Source organism: Geospiza fortis, unplaced genomic scaffold (assembly GCF_000277835.1).
Source record: "Geospiza fortis unplaced genomic scaffold, GeoFor_1.0 scaffold112, whole genome shotgun sequence".
Taxonomy (NCBI): domain Eukaryota; kingdom Metazoa; phylum Chordata; class Aves; order Passeriformes; family Thraupidae; genus Geospiza; species Geospiza fortis.
This window is the reverse complement of record NW_005054298.1, coordinates 16,336,802-16,346,245: the sequence shown is the minus strand read 5'-3', so window position 1 is coordinate 16,346,245 and position 9,444 is coordinate 16,336,802.

Below are 9,444 nucleotides of genomic sequence, written 5' to 3'. Positions count from 1 at the left end.
AACTTAACCTTAATGGTTATTCTGTTTTTAGATTTGCATGAAGAATATGCCTGGAAGTTGAAGTTTCTTGTAGTTGTATTAACTTTTCTGAAGCTAACTTGCCACAGCTGTTTCTGTGCACCTGCCAGAGAACTTTGTTAGCCAAGTTGTGACTAGTACCCTAAGGAGGAACCTTCTCCTCACTTCCCCAGTGAAAAACATGTATGTGTCTGGGAAGCTGCCCTGATTCGATCTTGCCCTGTTTGCATGTCCACCATGGGGTCTCTCTGTAAGTTATAGTGTTTTTCTGGACTACTTTTATTGCTTTTGGTACTTATCCTACAATAGCAATACTAATCGGATGCATTCTAGCCAGTGTGCATCTGAATGTTGTGCATCTGACCACAGTGGGATAAAACTGTTCTAGTTTCACCTTCTTGGGCAAGGTGGAAGCATTGACTGTGTCTGCAGAGGCAGGAAAAACACTGAATTGGTAATACAGTCTTTAAGAACAAAAGGACTAAAAGTCACATTTTAAAAAAGTTTAAATTAGTTGCAGGCCTAAGTCGCAGTCATTGTGGTAATCTTTGGACTTGAAATTGGGAAGCATGATTTAACACACAAAGGTCAACTGCTTTTGTGACCAGTCATATTTAACATTACTGACAGGCTTGATTGGTTAAATCAGCTTCAGTCTTCCAGAAGCTGAAGTTCATATCTTCACTGACTTTACTTCTGCTTCTTCCTAAAGGTTCATTTGTACTTCTTGTGATGATTTCTGCTCACAGTCCTTCCATTTCTCCTGGATTTTTATTTAAGAATGTAGTGCTTCTTCTGGTAAAAGCAGGAACAAGAACAACTGGTTTCCTGACAGAAGTGAGCTAACATAATGCTGGTGTCTGTTGGAGGGCCTGACCTGTTTTTCAGCTACCAGAAAAATGGAGAGAAATATCCCTGTTACTTTTTTGGAGGCATTTTAACAAGACTATGATTTGTGTCCCCTAGGTGTCTGTTTATGGCCACTGCCATAAATGTGAGAAATTATAAGGAGAAATCATACTAGGCCAAGCAGACCATTTTTCAGACTCAGCATGACTGTTGTTGCATTCTTCATCTAAAATCATTAAAGTTAAGGCCAAATGCCAATGGTCAAATTAAACTTTTATCTTTGAAATTCAGGTTGAAGTCTTCTAATAGGTTAAAAAAATTACTCAGGTTTAAAAAGAGAGGAATTCTAAGCAGGTGTGCAAAGAGAAGTGAACTGGCTGTGACTTTGACTTCCCACAGGTGGCTGTGGAACTGTGCTTGGAAATGTTGTATTTCCACCCCCTGTCCTTATTTTGTCAACTTTGTAGCAGCTCTGTGTGCAAATATGTATCTGTATACAAAAATTTCATGAATATTACTGTTATATTTTGATAGTTCACTCTTAAGAGAAACCAGCTACTCTTAAGAATTTTTTTTGTGCATAGCGTTGACAGCTGCCAGAATTCTTTCTCCTCTGATGATCTACATATGTTTTCAGTGATTCTTCTTTTAGATTGCTTGCTTTTGATTTAGTTTCTTTTTCTTCTCTGTGTTTAATTTCAAGCATAGGGCAGGAAAATTGCAGAGTGAATTTCTACTTATGTCTTGTAGATAACTATTATCAAAATGGGTGTTTCTAAAAGAAAAAAAAAGAAAAGATGCCTCTTCTGTCTTGTTTTTCTCTCCAAAAGAGATTTTCTGCCTCTGTAGAAGAAAGAAGTTGTCATGAATATCTTCTCTTTTATTCATAGCACCTGTGACATCTGAAATCTTTCTACTTCTAAATAGATTATTAACATTATTTTGAATTCTTGTTTTTCTAAGCTGAAATTCTTACTGTCTTCTAATGATCTTTTATTGTAAGCTTCTCAAAACGTTGAACATGCTGCTTGAACAGCATGTTTGTGGGGTTGACTCACTGAAAATAAGTTTATAAAAGCAAACGGATAAAAGCCACGTAGCAGAATAGTGATTTGCTCCTGTGCTTGGGAAGTGGTATGTCCATGTCTCTGAACATTATTTGGTCTGCCTCACCAACACAGCTGTCCATCTCTTTTCTCCACTTGCAGTCCTTGCAGTTTGGAAGAGTTTTGTGTTATATCTTTGAATCACAGAATCATTAAGTTTGGAAAAGACTTCCATGATTGTTGGGTCCAACCTTTGACTGAACACCACCATGTTTGATTAACCATAGCACCAAGTGTCCATTAGTGTCTTGAACCCTGCCAGGGATGGTGACTCTACTGCCACCCTGGACAGCCTGTTCCAGTGCTTAAAAACCCTTTCACCAAAAAAATGCAGAAAAGCTGGCAGCCCACAGCTTGGACAAAGGCACTCTTCCCTGGGTTGGGAACTGTCTGCATGGCCAGGCCCAGAGAGTGATGGTGAATCGTGCTGCTGCATCCAGCGAGTGTCCGGTCACTAGAGGTGTCCCCCAGGGATCAGTGCTGGGCCTGCTCTTGTGTAACATCCTAACTGATGGTCTGAATGAGGGCATTCAGCCTATCAGTAGCAAATTCAAAGACCATGGAAGTTGGGTCAGATTTTGATCTGCTGGAGGGCAGGAAGGCCCTGTGGAGGGACCTGGACAGGCTGGATGGATGGGCCAGACCAGCGGCACGAGGTTCAACGTGACCATCTGCTGGTCCTGCACTCAGGATACAACAGCCCCATGCAGTGCTACAGGCTGGGGGCAGAGTGGCTGGAAAGTGGCCCAGCAGGAAAGGCCCTTGGGGAGCTGGTTGGCAGCAGCTGACCACGAGCCAGTGTGTGCCCTGGTGGCCAGGAAGGTCAAGGGCATCCTGGCCTGTATCAGGAATAGTGGTTCCTGCAGGGCCAGGGACTGGTGAGGCCACACCTTGAGTGCTGTGTTCATTTCTGGGCTCCTCACTTGGAAGAAGGACATGGAGATACTGGAGAGTGTCCCGTGAAGGGCAACAAGGCCCATGAGGGGACTGGAGAATGTGTCTTGTGAGGAGTGGCTGAGGGAGCTGGCTTTGGTTAGTCCCAAGGAGTCTCAGCGGGGACCTCATTGCTCTTTACAGCTCCCTGAAAAGAGATTGGGGTGAGGTAGGGGCTGGTCTCTTCTACAGTGCCTGCAGTGAGAGAACACATGGAAGTGTTCTTAAGCTGAGGCAGGGCAGATTCAGATTAGATAATTTTTTTAATGCTAGGGTGGTCAGGCATCAGAGTAAGTTGCCCAGTGGGGTAGTGGAGTCACCATCCCTGTTTCAGAGGCACCTGGTGCTGGGTGATGGTTTAGGGGTTACAGTGGTGGTGCTGGGTTGATGGTTGGACTGGGTGGATGTAAATGTATCTTCAAACTGGGTCATTCTCTGATTCTTTGAAATGTGTTCAGATAAACTGAATTTCATGTTTCAGGTGGTCGATTTTTATCTGAATATGCCAAGAAAATACCATTTCCCCTCATGTCCAACACAGTGTGGTCAGTTTGGTGGATGGTGGGAAATGTTGCCTTCCTTTGAGGAATCAAGCATCTGCTGCTTTTAGGTGGAATTCATGAACTTGCATGGAAAATCTAATTGTGCCTCAAAGCTTGTGTTCTCTAAGAAATTACAAGGAACTGAAAATATAAAACACTGCACTTCTGGCTTTAATTATGATTAAAATAAATATTAGTAGGGAAAAATATGAATTGTAAGAAAACTTATTCTGTTCGTGTTGTCTTTGGTAAAATGAACTAAGAAGAGCTTACTGTAGCTTTATGGAAGCTTAGTTTTTTTGCTTTCTGAAAACAAAACCTGAATATTTTCACTGCATTGTCAGTTCTTGCCCTGTTCAAGGATAAGCCAAAAAGTGTTTCATGACAAAAGTAGTTCAAGGTAATTAGTGCCTTGTTTCTTTAAATTAAATTAGAAGTGCAAAAATAAAACTCAAGTAAATCTCAAGGTGAAGAAAATCGGAAATTTTACCTTGCCTCTTTTGTCTTTCTTGATGTTCTAAACAAGTAGATATTTTTATCGTGTAGAATCCAAATATACTCCCACAATGTTCTTTCCAGGAAATCAGTTGTATGGAGACCTCAAATGCATGTGATTGTAGTGGAATCGACTTTGCTTTTTGTATTCATAAAGGTTTTAATGTAAAGCTCTTTGACAAAGAAGAGCCAACAGGAACTTTATGTTTAAGAGCAGATTTTTTAAAAATGTGTACTGTTCTAAGTTTATGAATATTATTGAGCATTGACTGTTGTAATTGGAGCACCATTTATTATTTTTTTTTACAACTATAATTCAGGGTCTTCTAATGTATCTGCTTGGAGCCTCATTCTCCAAAACTGCATATAATTCTACTAGCAGACATACAGGGCTAAGTGTTTGGTACTTAAATGTTTTCATGACAGATTTTTTGTCTGAAATATCTGTTTACTCTTGACTTTCAAACAGTGCTAAAACAAAAAGGGTGGTTTTTTTGAAATGCAATGATTCATAAATTTCCAATCACTTTCCAAGGGTTGTGACATCTTTTGAATTGAATTTACTCTGTAATTCCAGTCTGTGTGTTTCTTACCAGATTTCCTTCCAAGCTGGAGACAATTGCACGTGTCCTCCATTATCAGTTCTCAAATCTTTTCTTCTTTACAGCCTCCAAACATATATCCATTTTCCCCATGGCTTTTCCTTAAATTACACAAAAAAGACTTAGCATTTTAAAGTCAGAAGGGAAAGGAAAAAGTCCTTCCAACCAGTTTATAGATTAACAGTAAAAACGTTTTGTACAGAACCGACTTAAAGAGCTCAATGAAGTCTCTACTATAAGGATTCAGTTGGATTCCTTTTTGTGATGTTTCTTTTGGTGGTCTGCTCAGTTCCTGTGCTCTGTTCTTCATTTATATGGTTGTACCTGCCACCAAGGAAAGTTTTATTGATATTACAGTAGATTGGAATTATTTAGAGCCCTATTAAAAGTTGCTATTTTTATGCAGGTACCTTTGTACTTTGACCAGTCATCTTAACACTGTGACAGCCACTTGTCTACATAGGTAAAAATCAGGAGGCAAGGTTGAACAGTTTCTTGTTTTAGCAATCAGGAATATTGCCTGGTTTATACTGGAGGTGCCCTATCACAAGCTGTGTGATATATCAGCCTGGGGAACCTTCAGAATAATCATCTGTTTGTTTCTTTTTGTATTTTACTTCTTTACATTGAAATTAGTTGCTTTCTGTCAAACTTCATGTTAGTGTTTCCTTTCTTTTTTTACTGTCCAAAAACAACTCAAAGACTGTAAACATTAAGACTGTAAACATTCTGACTTCACAAAAATAGCATTTTTTCCCCCATTCTAATAGGCAAGAAAACAAGTAACTTTTGTGGTTACTAAGATACTGCCTCTGCAAGCTTTTTGCTTAATTTGTAACATCAGGAAGATTTTAGGCTTTAAGTTTTACAGTTTCTACTTGTATAAAGTAAAAAAAAAATCATCAGTACTGTCAAAGATTTTGGTAGACATATTGCCAGTGTTTGTCAGATTGGAATGGTTTTAACAATCATTTGGACTTTGATTGTTTTGGATTCATCAGCCTAAAAGTCAAACCTGAAGCTGCTTATCTTTTCTTTTAGGCCAGTTTTCTCAGTGCAGGAAGATGCCTCTTCTGTGCTATTTGGGAAGTTTTATTCTGAACAAGAAACCTCTGTGATGTTGCAGTAGATCTAATAACTTGTCTAGAAAAACCTCAGTAAATTTGGAAACCTTCATTTTTCCAAGAAGTGAACCTTTAATATTTATCTCTTGAATTCTGCATTGACTACCTGGTATTTTGGCCCTGTCATGTCTCTGTGTCTAGAGCAGATGATGATACAAACATCAACTTCTTTGAATATGCAAGAGACTTGTCAGTTAAAGCCAGGTGAAACTGCAGGGAACTCTCTTATGCTGCTGAGTCACTTTTGATAATTCAGTTTTATTGAATTTGACATTAAAAGATTAAACTCTCATGAATGGAGCTTGAATCCTCCTAATTTTCAGAAGGAAATGAGATGTGATGGATACTAACACAGTTTTTATTTATAATTGCTCCTAGGGATGGATACTTTTATTTAGGGTTAGACTGGAGAGCTGGAAGGTTTGGGTCATTTCGTAGCCACTCCATAGCTGCCATAGACAGATCTGTGATTAAAGAAATATTTTATTGGCAGATCTTTTTTGAGGTTTCTTCTCAGTGATGGCATTGTCATGCTGTGTTAAGGAAAGCATGCAAGAGGTCAGTATTGTAACAGCAGAACAGTATTGGCATCTTCCTTCTATGGACCATTGTTTGAACGGTGTTTGATCAGAACGTTCCCCTCTGACTTCTTGGGACACACAGTCTAGATTAATCAGAATAGTGTTTAGTAATAGTCATAAAATTAGATGAAGCCTTAAGTATTTTGGTTTTTTTTTTTCTCCATTTTGTTTTTCCTCAATGTTCTCTTCTGGTCTTATAAAACTTCTGTTGTTCTTTTCTGGTCTACTTCTATTGTGTCATTGCCCAGTATTTTAAACACCTGTGTTATATCAGCTACTGCTATTTTCATATTATAAAGAGTTTATAGTTGCATTGAATGAGACTAGAGTAGTCAATGATTAATAATTAAATTACTTATATTATACAGGTTTAGTAAAGTTGACAACTTAGATGGTTCTTAATAAAGGTTTACAACCCCTTTTGAATGAAAAGGTGTGCAACAGAAGGAGAAAATACAAGGTACTTTACCATACATTTTACAGTACTAAAAAGTGTGTAAGATGATTGAATTTTCATGATTTTATCATCATAAAACTTTGTTAGTTTAGTGTTGGGGCATTAACTGAAGAATGGAACTCAAATTCAGATCAGTTTTTCCTAGGAGTTTTGGTGCAGTTTTTAGCATATCCTTGAATTACTGCATTTCTGATGTTCTGAGAGTTATTATCTTTTCAAATAAGAGCTTAAGAACTATAGAAACAAGGAGAGGCATATTCCCATCCTACTTCTGTGCATAAATGTTGACACAATAAGTGTAATTTAGATTTTATATTAAAAAAACCCATGCCTCCATATAAACACCACTGTTAAACCTGTTCAGTTTTCACTAGGTGGAATTAACTTGATCATCCATGTTGAGTAGTATTGAATAGTTGTGATTGATAAAATAATTTAATACTCTTTATGCATTCATATTTTCTTGTATCTATTTACAATAGATAACCAAGGACTTAACTTGCTCTTTCACATGATAATTCCAGAGCCACTAATACAGTATGGCTGTTCCCCCATGATTTTTGCTTCATGCTCTTTTTAACTCTTTGCAGTGGTAATCTTTACTCTGTGACAAGTGTAATTAAGAGATCAAGCTAGAGTTGTAATAAAAACTGGATCAATTGGAGATGTCACTGTTAGGACAGGAAAAGGACTCGTCACTTTTTTCAGGTGCCTGCTGATATCATGCTTCACTCTCTGCTTCACTCTCTGCTTTCTGTTTCCCTTGCATAAGAAATTATAGAAACTGTCAATAACCCTGAGATCTCTCACCCTTCTTACCACACTTTGTAGTAGAGGACAACATATATCTGTGTCTTAACATCTGCAGATCACTTAGATGAGAGTCTTTAGGATAATAGCTGTCTGTTGCTGCTTGTATAGCAGGAACACCAATGGCCAGGCAGTGGAAGGGCATCCTCTTATAGACAGTTCATGCTGATCTCTTTTTGTGTGTGTGCAGAGGGAGTAACTGATACAGCTTCCAGCTGGGGATTTCAGGGCTCAGAGTTTCCAAACTTTTCTAGCAGTTGCTTATTCCTGTGAAGAAGATGGCACTTGTATCTCTAGCAAGTGGTGCAATTTGGCAATGATAAGTTGGAGATAACAGTGGACCAATGCCCACGTTCTTCGTGTTTGTCTTCAGCATATTTAAAGCTGCTACTTCTAAAGGCATTCACATTTTTATGACTGCTTTTGATTTGGGAATGAACAGAAAGGGAGAATTTCAAGCCAGAGTATTAAGCATGCCTGTCATGTTATAGTCCTGATGGGAGTCACCTCAAATGGGAATATTTAAAAAGAAAAAGCTAATCAGGCCAACAAAAATCTTTCAAGAAGGGCAGTTGTGGGAGGAGAAATTAAGAGGGAGAAGAAATTAGACCTCTGCTCTAGTAACAATGTGAAGTTGCTTTTCTCCTGTTTCAAGTCACAGAACATTCATTTGCAGCTAATCAGCTCATATTTTAGCCCAATAGTGTACATGATATTTAATACTGAAGTCTCAAGAGAGAAACATATATCGGTTAGCTTAGTTGTGTGCCTGTGCTTCTAATTAGGATACTGATGAGGTGTTCCTGCCTGTTTCTGAAATGCTTATACTGCATACTGGTAGCTCTGTCTTTTAGCTTCTTCACTTGCTATTATATCCACAGGAAATCAATGTACACGAGATTGTCCTGTGATCAGAATGGGATTTTTCAATTACTGCATTCTTGGGCTATAAATAGCCTTTTTATATTAGTTATGTTATGATAGCTCCTGTTACTGATTACATTAAGACTTGGTGTTTATGAACAGCTGCAAGCTCTTGATAATGGCACAGAAATGGTATCAGCTGTTGAGAAACAGGCTGGAAGTTTGCAAGAATTTATTCTCATAATTGCTAGAATTCACTGCTATGTAGTGAGAGGGAAGCCCATGCAATAAGAGCATTTTCTTAAATAACTCAGCTGACAGAACTTCATCAGTGTGATTTTCTATCAGGCTTGAACCTATTGATCACAAAAATAGGCAGCTGAAAAGCTTTGCAAGGAGCATGTGTAACAATGCTTCAAGATCCCCTCAGTTTGTGAGGAAGATTGGCAAGGATGGAAAACTTCATTATGTTTCTTGTGGCTCATACTTAGTGAATTTCCTAGGTACATTGTAATGTCTGTGTTGCTTTACAGGTAATACAGTCTGTTTTATGCAACTGCATCTGCACCCCAATCCTTATTGACCCTCCAGGAGGGTGTATGCTCTGTGTGAAGACTATGACCTATTAGTTTTCTTTGTGCAAGGGACTATATGAGTAGAAAAAAAACACCTCAATCACTTTGAAACCTCTCTTTTGTGGGGTGGTTTTAAAGTACGTAGTTATTTGTCGAGTGTATGTAAATGTACCTGTGCAAAAACCATGCTGTGTGTGTTTCTATGGTCACATATTAAAGAGCTCTTCTGCTAAAGAGACAAAGTGACTGTTCCAGGCAGACAGGAGCTCTCACAAGGAAGGGCAAATAGCACCATGAATAACTTACCTGATTTACCTTGGTCTTGTGTAATAAACTACTGTCTTAGCTCAAAGACAAGTACAAAAAATAGCATCAAAATTTTTTATAAACCTTACTGGATTTATATTATCTGGTTTTCTCTTTTTTATTTTCAGAAGGAAAAGCTGAGGGTGATTTGTTCTTGTTACGTATAAATGCTCGCATTCCTG